This window comes from Hylobates moloch, unplaced genomic scaffold (assembly GCF_009828535.3).
Source record: "Hylobates moloch isolate HMO894 unplaced genomic scaffold, HMol_V3 SCAFFOLD_16, whole genome shotgun sequence".
In the NCBI taxonomy this organism is placed as follows: Eukaryota; Metazoa; Chordata; class Mammalia; order Primates; family Hylobatidae; genus Hylobates; species Hylobates moloch.
This window is the reverse complement of record NW_026652291.1, coordinates 80,470,688-80,481,431: the sequence shown is the minus strand read 5'-3', so window position 1 is coordinate 80,481,431 and position 10,744 is coordinate 80,470,688. Positions and strand designations below refer to the sequence as shown.

General features: G+C 35.8%; 1 pseudogene; it reads left to right on the top strand.

Moving 5' to 3' along the window:
• Positions 1 to 5,385: 5,385 nt before the first annotated feature.
• On the top strand, positions 5,386 to 6,455 carry LOC116485148 (14-3-3 protein zeta/delta-like; annotated as a pseudogene).
• The last annotated feature ends 4,289 nt before the right edge of the window (positions 6,456 to 10,744 follow it).

Below are 10,744 nucleotides of genomic sequence, written 5' to 3'. Positions count from 1 at the left end.
GCACACAGAATCCAAGAGTGAAGAATGCTTGGCAGCCTCTGCCTAGATTTCAGAGGCTGTATGAGAAGCCTGCAGCAGGGGCGGAGCCCTCTGCTAGGACAGTATAGGGGGGAATTTGGGGTTGGAGCCCTCACAAAGAGTCCCCACCAGGGCACTGCCTAATGGAGTTGTGAAAAGGGAGCCACCATTCTGCAGACCCGACAGTGGTAAATCCAGCAGCTTGCATCTACAGCGTGGAAAAGCCACAGGCACTCAATTTCAACCTGTGAGAGCAGCCGTGGGGACTAAACCCTGCAAAGCCACAGGGACAGAGCTGCTCAAGGTCTTGGGAGCCCACTCCTTGCACCAGTGTCCCCTGGATGTGGGACATGGAGTCAAAAGAGATTATTTTGGAGCTTTCAGATTCAGTGACTGCCCTGCTGAGTTTCATACTTTCATAAGGCCTGTAACCCCTTTCTTTTGACTGATTTCTCCCTTTTGGAATGGGAATGTTTACTCAGTGCCTGTACCCCAATTGCATCTTAGAAATAACTAACTAGTTTTTTACTTCATAGGCTTATAGGTGGAAGTGACTTGTCTTGTCTCAGATGAGACTTCGAACTTTTGAGTTAATGCTGGGATGAGTTAAGTCTTTGGGGGACTATTGGGAAGGTGTGATTGTATTTTGCAGGGACATGAGATTCGGGAGGAGCCAGGAATGGAATGATACAGTCTGGATATTTGTTGCTGCCCAAATCTCATGTCGAATTGCAATCCCTAATGCTGGAGATAGGGCCTGGCAGAAGGTATTTGGACCATGGTAACGGACCCTCATGGGTTGGTGCTGTTTTTTGCAAAAATGAGTGAATTATCCTGAGATCTGGTCATTTAAAATGTGTGGCACCTCCTGCCCAACTCTCGTTCTTACTCCTGCTTTCAGCACGTGATATGCTTGCTCCACCCACCTTCATCTTCTGCCATGATTGTAAGCTTCCTGAGGATTCCCCAGAAGCTCAGCACATACCAGCACCATGCATCCTGTAAAACCTTAAGATTCATGAGCCAATTAAACTTTTTAAAAAAATAAATTACACAGTCTCAGGAATTTCTTTATAGCAACACAAGAATGGACTAATAAAAAAAAATTCAAAATATAAAAACAGTGAGCTGAGGGTAGCCATATCCCATGCTACCTTTGACAACTACAAGGCATTAAACATGCATGGTGTGACCTGGTATATGCAAGTGTGCATGTGTGTGAGTATATACATATGCATGTGTGCTTATTATCACTAACATTGCTTTGCAGCTTCTGGACTTAGGTTATAAAAAGGTAGTTATCCTAGTTCTGGCCTGTATTGTTTTCCATTTTGATCCAGATTGAAAATCATTTAACTATTGTCAACTTGGATTTGTCGCTGGGACAATTAGTCTTGATGCACTCTTCTCATATTACAGAGAAGGAAATGCTTATCTAGGTTGGTCAAGGGACTTTCTTTGGGGTGAGAGTCTGAAATAGATTTAGCTTATTTATTTTCCCATTGGGTCAATTTTTCTATTTTAGCAAGGTTGTAGGACTGCAAGTGTATCAATATTGCTCATAGCTCCTGTCTTTGAAAATCTCATAATTTGTATTTTTTGTCATACATGTTTGGAAATATAAAATTGTTCTTTACTTAAAGATTACATAGCTACAGTCTTACTGGAATGACATGTAACAACTCATTTAAATTCCTCTAAAGAAAGATACTTTTAAATTAAGATCATATAATTGCCATTTTATTTGTCTTAAATTAAACTAGATCAACCCGCAGAAGAAAAACATTAGAAATAAAACTGTGTATCATTGTTTACTTTAGATATTTCTTACCTGGATTTTGCTTTTTGATTTGACTTCATATTGTGAAATGTTACTTTTTTATACATTTAGATTGTGGAGTTTAGTCAAAACCTTGGCTGAAAGACATACCCAAAATAGCCCTTTAGAAGGTGTACCTCCACTAATCATTCTGAAGGGATTGGAAGACTTTTTTTTTTCTTTTTTTGGCAATTCAGTGTGAGAAGACTTTCTTGTGATATGGACTCAATTCAGGTGTTATGGCTACTGGAGAATATACCTCCCTAGGCACTCATTAAAAGTAAAGTAGTGCAGGGAGGGCATACCTGGAGAAAGGAGTAGAAAAATGGAAAATGGGGAGGAAGATTAATGTTAATATTTATGATGATACTGGGGCAACAATGAAGGAAGGATGGTGAGAGTAGCATCACTCAAAGTGGTGTTTTTTTCCCCTTAGAAATGTTTCCCCATGAGAATTAGTAATTATTGTTTCATTGCAATTTTACTGATTTTCAATTAGAAAGGTAAGATGTAGTCATATAGCTTTTAAAAAATAAACACTTCATAATGAGTTTTAAGCTATAACAGTCAGGAAGTTATTAAAACCCACTTATGATTTTATGTAATGTATTTGAGGTATGATATTTTTTAAAACATGTATTTTTTTTTAAAAATCTTACAAGTAAAACGTGAATGTACTAATTGAGGATCAAGCAATATGTTAACAATTTTGTAAAAGCTCATATTTCAAAGTCAATATTCCTGCAGAGAATATGAATCATGAGCATAATCATGTTCTTCTGTTGATTTTAATAACATCACAGAACTTTTTCAGAAGAGGCATGACATTTAAAAATTATGTTAGTATAAATGTGCACAACTATTATTTGTCAATTAAAAATAAATTATACCAAAATGAAAATTATATTACTAGTAGAATCTACAGACAATAAAAAACGTAAATGATATTGACAGTTGAAATATACCTTTTACGCGTTTTGACCTCTAAGGTTGTCTTCTCATACCCCCATTTTCTGCACCCCCTTGCCCCCAGGTTATTATATGTACTCTCCTTAGAATGAAAGAATTTCCTAATATTACAGTATTTTGTTAATATTATGAAAATTCTTACTGTCAAGATAGGTTTATTTTGGCCAGACGCTGAGGCAACTTGTATAGGGCAGGTAGAGGAGACATTGACTTTGGGAAATCACAAAGACATGAGGGGTATGACAAATATTGATGGCTTAATCAATAGCCTAGTGTGAAGGACACCTATTAATACATGTTAAGGGCAAATGAAAAGTGAGGTGACTGAATGTGCTATTAGGTTGAAATGGAGAGGTCAAGTTACATATAGAGGCCCAGGGTTAACAGAAGTTAGCATTAGAGGCTTAAGCTGGGCAGAGAAAATGGACATTCCACAGTGAGAATACTTATTTGGGTTTTGTTTGTTTATGTGTGTGTGTGTTTGTTGAATGTGTGATAATTTCTTTCCTGACTTTATAAAGGAAGAATTTAAATCAATTATGAAAATACAGATATTGGGCCCTCTGCCTCTGGCCATGATGGATTAACATGGGCTGAGTGAGGTGCCTGAAACAAATACAAGACAGAACAAAATACTGTAATCAATGGTAGTTCTTTGAGAAAACCAGTCTTTTAGCAGACTGACTAGGAAAAAAGATAGGAAACACAAATTACAAATTAGAAGTAAAAGAGATGACATCATAGAAGATTCTATAGCTATTAAAAGTATAATTTGGGAATATTATAAACAATTTTATACTAATAAATTTGACTACTTAGAGGAAATAGATGAATTATTTCCTCAGTCAAGAAAAATAACCTCAAATATTTTATAGCTATTAAGGAATTTAATTTGCATTCAAAAGTATTAACACAAAGTAAACATCAAGAAATTATACTAAACTTTTGAAGAGGAAATCATACCCATTCTACATAATTTTTCTCTGGAAAACTGAAGAGGATTGAATATTCTACATTTTATTTGATGAGGTCAATATTATCATAATACCAAATTTAGAAAGACTTTTTAAGAACAAGAAACAACTGCATAATACTTTCCAAAAACATAGATGCAAAAGAGTCAATAAAATTTTAGCAAACCAAATCCAACAATACAGTGGGACATATCATGACCAAATGAAACTTATCCAGAATAAAAGGTCTTTACATTGAAAACTAATTAATGTAATTCACCATATTAGAAAGGCATAAAAGAAACAAAAATATGATCATCCCAGTGGATATATAAAAATGCAATTGACAAAATCCAACCTCCATTTCACCCAAACTCTCAGCAAACCAGGAATAGATATAATTCATGCAATTTGACTGAGGACATTTACAAAAATCCTGCTGCTAACATTGTACATACTGATGAAAGGTAGTGCTTTTCCCCTATGATCAGAAACGAATCACTCTCTTACTACTTCTGTTGAGCTTTGTACTAGAACTAGTAAGTAAGTTTATTGGGGCTGCAGGAACCAGATCAAGTCACAGAATTAATTGTATTTTAAGATACTTCCAACAAATATTCACAAATTGAAATTAAAAATGATGTCACTTATTATAGCACTAAAATTATTAAATACTTAGAGATAAATCTGACAATGTGTAAGGTATAAACATTAAAACTAGAAAATGTTAGAGAAATTAAAGAAACTATAAATAAATGGATTTATGTCTCATGTTCATGAGCCAGAAGGGTAAATATTATGATGTAGATTTTCACCAAATTAATCTATAGATTCACAATCAATATCCTAGCATGAGACTTCTTTTTCTTTTGTAGAAATTGGCAAGCTAATTCTAAAATTCATATAGAAATACTAAGGAGCTAAATGCAAGCCACAAATTTTTAAAGAACCTTAAAAAAGGAGAAAAAGTTGTATGGCAAACACTACCTGATTTCAAGGCTTATTATAAAGCTTGAATTATCAAGAAGAATGGCATCAAGATAGACAAATAACTCAATGGAACAGAAGAGGGAATCTATAAATACACTCTCATACACAAAATACTGATTTTTGACAAAGGTACAAAAGCAATTCACTGGAGAAAGAATTATCATTTTCAAGAAATGGTTCTGGAATAATTGGATATCTATATGCCAAAAACAAAACAAAACAGAACAAGACAAAAAACATGAGCTCTGATCCATACTCAGGTGCTTTGAACCATGTAAAAATGAATACAAAACACATCATAGACGTCAGTGTAAAGCCTAGAACTATAAAACTTCTAAAGGTAAACATAAGTCAGTTTGGCTGTTGGATGTGGATTTCTTTTAAATTATTTCCTGAGCTAAAATTTCTTCAGGGATTCATAGGCTCTGTTTGGCACTCTCTTCCACAAGGGAAAAGAAGCTGCTACAAAGAACTTAGTGATGAGGAAATAATACAAGTAATATTCCTTTCATAGCACTTTCTTATACGTTTTGCCACAAATTGAAAATAGAAACACAGATCCTGTGAGCAGCAAGATCTAGGGACAGAGTTTGAGCCTACCCACTCTCACCATCCAAAGATTGCTGAGCCCCCATTCGTCTACCGCCAACCACTTCTGACACAGAACATTCAGTCATGGGTAAAGATATCCTGGTGCAGAAGGCCAAATGGGCTGAGCAGTATGCTGTCATGAAAGACTGCGTGATGTCTGTAACTAACAAGGAACTGAATTTTTTCTTTATTAGGAGAGGAATCTTCTTTCACTTGCTTCTAAAAATGTTGCAGGAGACTGTAGGTCATCTTGGAGCGTCGTCTCAAGTATTGGGCAAATGACAGAAGCTGCTGAGAAAAACAGCAGATGGCTTGAGAATACAGGGAGAAAATGGAAAGTGAGCTAAGAGCTATCTGTAAATGATGTACTGTTCCTTTTGGAAGAGTTCTTGATCCCCAAAGCTTCACAAGCACAAAGCAAAATCTGTTAAAAGCAAAAGGAGGCTACTTTTGTTATTTGGCTCAGGTTGCTGCTAGTGATGATAAGAAAGGGATTGTGGATCAGTCACAACAAGCACATCAAGAAGCTTCTGAAGGCTGGGCGCGGTGGCTCACGCCTGTAATCTCAGCACTTTGGGAGGCCGAGGCGGGTGGATCACGAGGTCAGGAGATCGAGACCATTCTAGCTAACACTGTGAAACCCCGTCTCTACTAAAAATACAGAAAATTAGCCAGGCGTGGTGGCGGGGGCCTGTAGTCCCAGCTACTCAGGAGGCTGAGGGAGGAGAAAGGCATGAACCTGGGAGGTGGAGGTTGCATTGAGCCGAGATCGTGCCACTGCACTCCAGCCTGGGCAACAGAGCAAGACTCCGTCTCAAAAAAAAAAAAAAAAAAAAAGTTTTGAAATCAGAAAAAGGAATTGCAATCAACACATCCTATCAGATTGGGTCTGGGCCATAAGCTCTCTGTGTTGTATTGTGAGAATCTGAACTTTCTGGAGAAAGCCTGCTGTCTTGCAAAGACAGCTTTTGATGAAGCCATCGTTGGACTCAATACACTAAGAGTCATATAAAGATAGCATGCTAATAATGCAACTACTGAGAAACTACCTGACATTTTGCACATCAGATACCCCAGGAGATGCAGCTGAAGCAGGAGAAGAAGGTGAAAATTAGCTGGCTTCTCAAATTTGTCTACTTCATTCTGAAACACAGTGGACCATTTGTCATCCATATGCCCTGAAAATAATTTTTTAAAAAAGGTATAGGTTACTTCTATTTGAATTTCTGTTTTTTCCTATATGGTTTTTATGTTTGACATTAGAATAGGGCCAATTAAGATTTAGGGAGTTATATGTTTTCATCTTTAGGTGGCCAATATGGGGATGTGAAATTTTCTTATAAGCTGTAAATGTTTGATATAGTATTTTGCTAAATTGTGGCCTCACAAGGACCTCTGTTATAACTGCCTCTATGTCTAGGCAAAGGAAAGCACCTATATATTGGTGTGTCCTAATATCAGATTAAAGGATAATTTGTTCCAGTTTCAGTTGTAGTTGTGCAAACTGTAAGGAAGGAAAAGTTTCCACAACCCTTTTAGGGTTCCTGGCTAGGTCTGAAAGAAAACAAAGACAGATTAATAGGAGAAAAGCATAAAATATTTATTTAATCAAAGTTTTACAAGACATGAGAGGCTTCAAATTGAAGATGCAAAGACTCAAGGAAAAACTGTCCGTTTTAATTCTTAGGTGCGACAAAGAGTAGACGGCCATGCAAAAATGTGATTTGACAAAAAGGGAGTGATCTAATGCTAACAGACTGAATGGAGAAACAAAGCCAGGCCTGCGTGTTTATGTTTTTCTTGTGCTTCTATGTGTGGCATTCCTTCCTTCTGGGTATAAGACAAGACTCCTTCTGGAATAAGGGCCTTATGACCTACTAACAGACAAGGTAGGTCAGGGAATTTCTCTATGGCTAGCTCTCACACAGAAAGGCAAGAAAAGGCTAGAATAATGTTTTTACATTTTATGTTTGGCTTTGGGGGAGAGGATTTCTGGTATCTTTGACCTGCCTTGGGGAGGAGAAATTTCAGGGTCCATGGCCTGAGTTGGTGAAGAAAGGGGACCAGGAGAAAGAAGAGCAGGAGAAGGTCAGAAAGATTTTACTTCTGAGCCGCTTTCTTCAGTTCAGCATGCCAAGGCACTGTACTTTGGGAGTGTTCTGAGCCCTGCCAGTGGGAGTATTTACAAGGTTGTTGTAGAAATAGGTACCCCATAGGCATAATACCCTGAACATATGAATGGGTGGAATGCAGTTTCAATGTGTACACCTTGGACTATAGCTTCGGAAATGTTCCTTTATACAAAGCTGTCACTCAGTTTCCTCTAGAGAAGGGCAGAAATGATTCCTATTCTTTGTAAAGTTATCTGTTGTTTGCTTTCTTTTTTTCTTTCTTTTGTTTGTTTGTCTGTTTTTTTGAAACAGAGTCTTGCTCTGTCACCTAGGCTGGAGTGCAGTGGCGTGATCTCAGCTCGCTGCAACCTCTGCCTCCAAGTTCGAGCCGTTCTCCTGCCTCAGCCTTCCCAGTAACTGGGATTACAGGTGGCCACCACCATGCCTGGCTAATTTCTGTATTTTTAGTAGAGACGGGGTTTCACCATGTTGACCAGGCTGGTTTCAAATTCCTGACCTCAAGTGATCTGCCTGCCTCGGCCTCCCAAAGTGCTGGTATTACAGGCGTGAGCCACCGTGTCCAGCCTTATTTTTGCAACTCTTATTTATTTATATTTAAATATTTTAAGCAACCTAACAAATGTACAAGTAAAGACGCTGTAAAATGAATTGCTTGATATCCATTACTTCATGTATATCAAGTACAGCAGTAAAAGAAAAAACTCACGTGTTCAACTTTTAAAGGTATTTTGCTTTTGTGATTTTTTAAAATACTTACCTAACATGAATGTGCTGTAAAAACAGTTAATAGGGAAATAATTTGAGATGATAGCTATTTTGTTTAATCTCTTACGAAATTTTCATGAACAATTTAATCTTAATCATTGTTAAGAACATGTGTAATAAACTGATATACGTAGAATACAAGTTTTATGAATGTAAAAAAATAGAAATGTGCTCTCCATTTTTCTTTAGCTTACTTTATTTTTCATTTAATTTTATGTTAAGAAATTTTTTATTTTTTTGCCGATATTTAATTTAGAAGGTATTGCCATTGTTTTTCTCCTGCTTTCAGTGTACACTTTTGAAATGTGAGTGATATTAATATGTACTTTTTACCACCCTTTTTCTTTGCTGTATTTATTGATTTGTAATACTTTGAAATTTTAGTGATTAATTCTAACATAAACAATTTTAGTCCTGCTCATAAATGATCTAAAATTTGTCTTTTTTATTGGTGAGGAGCTGAATGTAAGTATATAATAGAATGTCTATAAGCAATAAATATTGGAAGACTAAACCAGTAGAATGTTTAGAGCTTTAGAAAGTACATACGCATTTTCTGCTGAAACTAGAATTGTGGTAGTAGGAGGAGCTGCTGGAGAGGGCTGGGTCCGGGGGCATCAGTGACTTCATAAGGATCATTGGACCAATGTGGAGTCAGAGGAGAAAATGAAAAGTCCTGTCTTAGACATATGAGTTAATAAACAGAGACAACCTAGAGATACAAAGAATGACTGATTTGGGGCAATAAAACTAGCATCATATTTTGGGTGAAAATTTTCTGAACCATGTTTTAAATATTTAAATATTCTTTGATTGATTAGTAGCAACTTGTCTTTGAATACTAGGACTTTTTATTGTGTAAGTTATTGGAGGAAGATATTTGAATTGTAGTCGAGGAATTTGATCTAATTTAAGAGAAAATCTATACCTTATTTTTAATTTATGGATGAAATAGAAATAAATATTGCAAAGTTTTAATAAATCAAAGAGCAACTTTCACTACAGATTAAAATTAGATTGAACTTAGCGTATTAATTTCATAATGAAATATGTATATATCTGTGAGAGACTGAATAGGTAAATGGACAATGACCAGGTCATAAATAAAAACAGAACTCTGACTCACAATCTCTGTGGCAATCAGCTCTGTATGGTCAAAACTTGGTCAATAACTACCAGCATCCCTAATTTTTGCCCTGTTTCTAATTTAGGACTAACTAGAGAAAACAAAAGACTACTCCATAACCAACATAGGATACCTTACTTCTATTTAGCCAGGCTTCAGCTTTCCTATGCCGACAAGCTCCAATCAGAGCATACCCGAAGGCTTCCAATTTCTCTAGCTTTTGTACTGCACTCCTTCCAACTGCTTTTGAATCTCCGCAAGATGCAGGTGATAGTGACTGATTCACTGGCTATAGCAAGCTCTGAATAAATAGCCTTAGCTTATTCTCATTTGGATGGTCTTCATTTATTTTCACATCTGGAAATATAAATTTATGGGGTATGAAAAATTATAAAATCCAAACATTCTCATTTAAAATTCCTAAATAACAATTTTAGTACATACTCAAAATTAAATAATCTGGTGACAGACAGTAAACATTTGGTGAAACTCAGCTAGATGTTGAGAAGCAGTCAATTCTAATTTAAATACCAACTTTTCAGTCATTCTTGATTTTGAAATACGGATTTTCACACTCATACTTTGAAAAGTAACCAAGCTGATCTGAAAATTATTTTAATATATAATGTATGTTGCTTGTATAATTAACCCAAGATCGTACCTGATAATTTAAAGCTTTATCCAGAAAAGAATTTTGACTTTCAGTCAGTTGGTGAGGAATATTCAATATTTAGATAAGAAATTCAATTATCTTTTCACAGAAGCCAAGATGATTAGAGTTCAGAGAGCCAGAGGCACTCTGCTGTTTCATTTTAACATATAGCTGAACCAATTATATTTTAAAATATTTTTTTCAAGAAAGTGGATCTGCTTTAAAAGCCATAAACTTGCATTACTGCATTCATATTTATTGTTTTCAAACTAATTATATTGCTAATGCATTAAATTTATTCCGTTAAAATAATAGAAGCCCTTAACTTTATAAATATCTTTCTGGGGTTTTCTCCTGGACTATTATTTAGTTATGTTTAATAAATTGTGATAGTTAATGCCATAAAAACTTTTTGGGGGTCTTAAAAGCAGCAACAAAAGTGAAAACACCTGGTAATGTACGTTTCAATCAGGAAATCCTGGGATATTAGTGGTTCTCATCCTTTTTTAGTCTTCACAATAACAATAAATGCAAACACTTATGTTAGTAAAAGCTATATTGATGCCTGAAGCCAATGTGTGGTTTTACCTTGAGAGTAAATTAGAAATTTAAACAGTTTTGACTAGTCGATGGCAAAACAGCCAATCTTTTTGTCAATTTTATTAAAAACAGAGATCAGTCAAATTTTCCTAGTTTTGTGTGGATAAATTGTTGGTTGAATTCTTTACT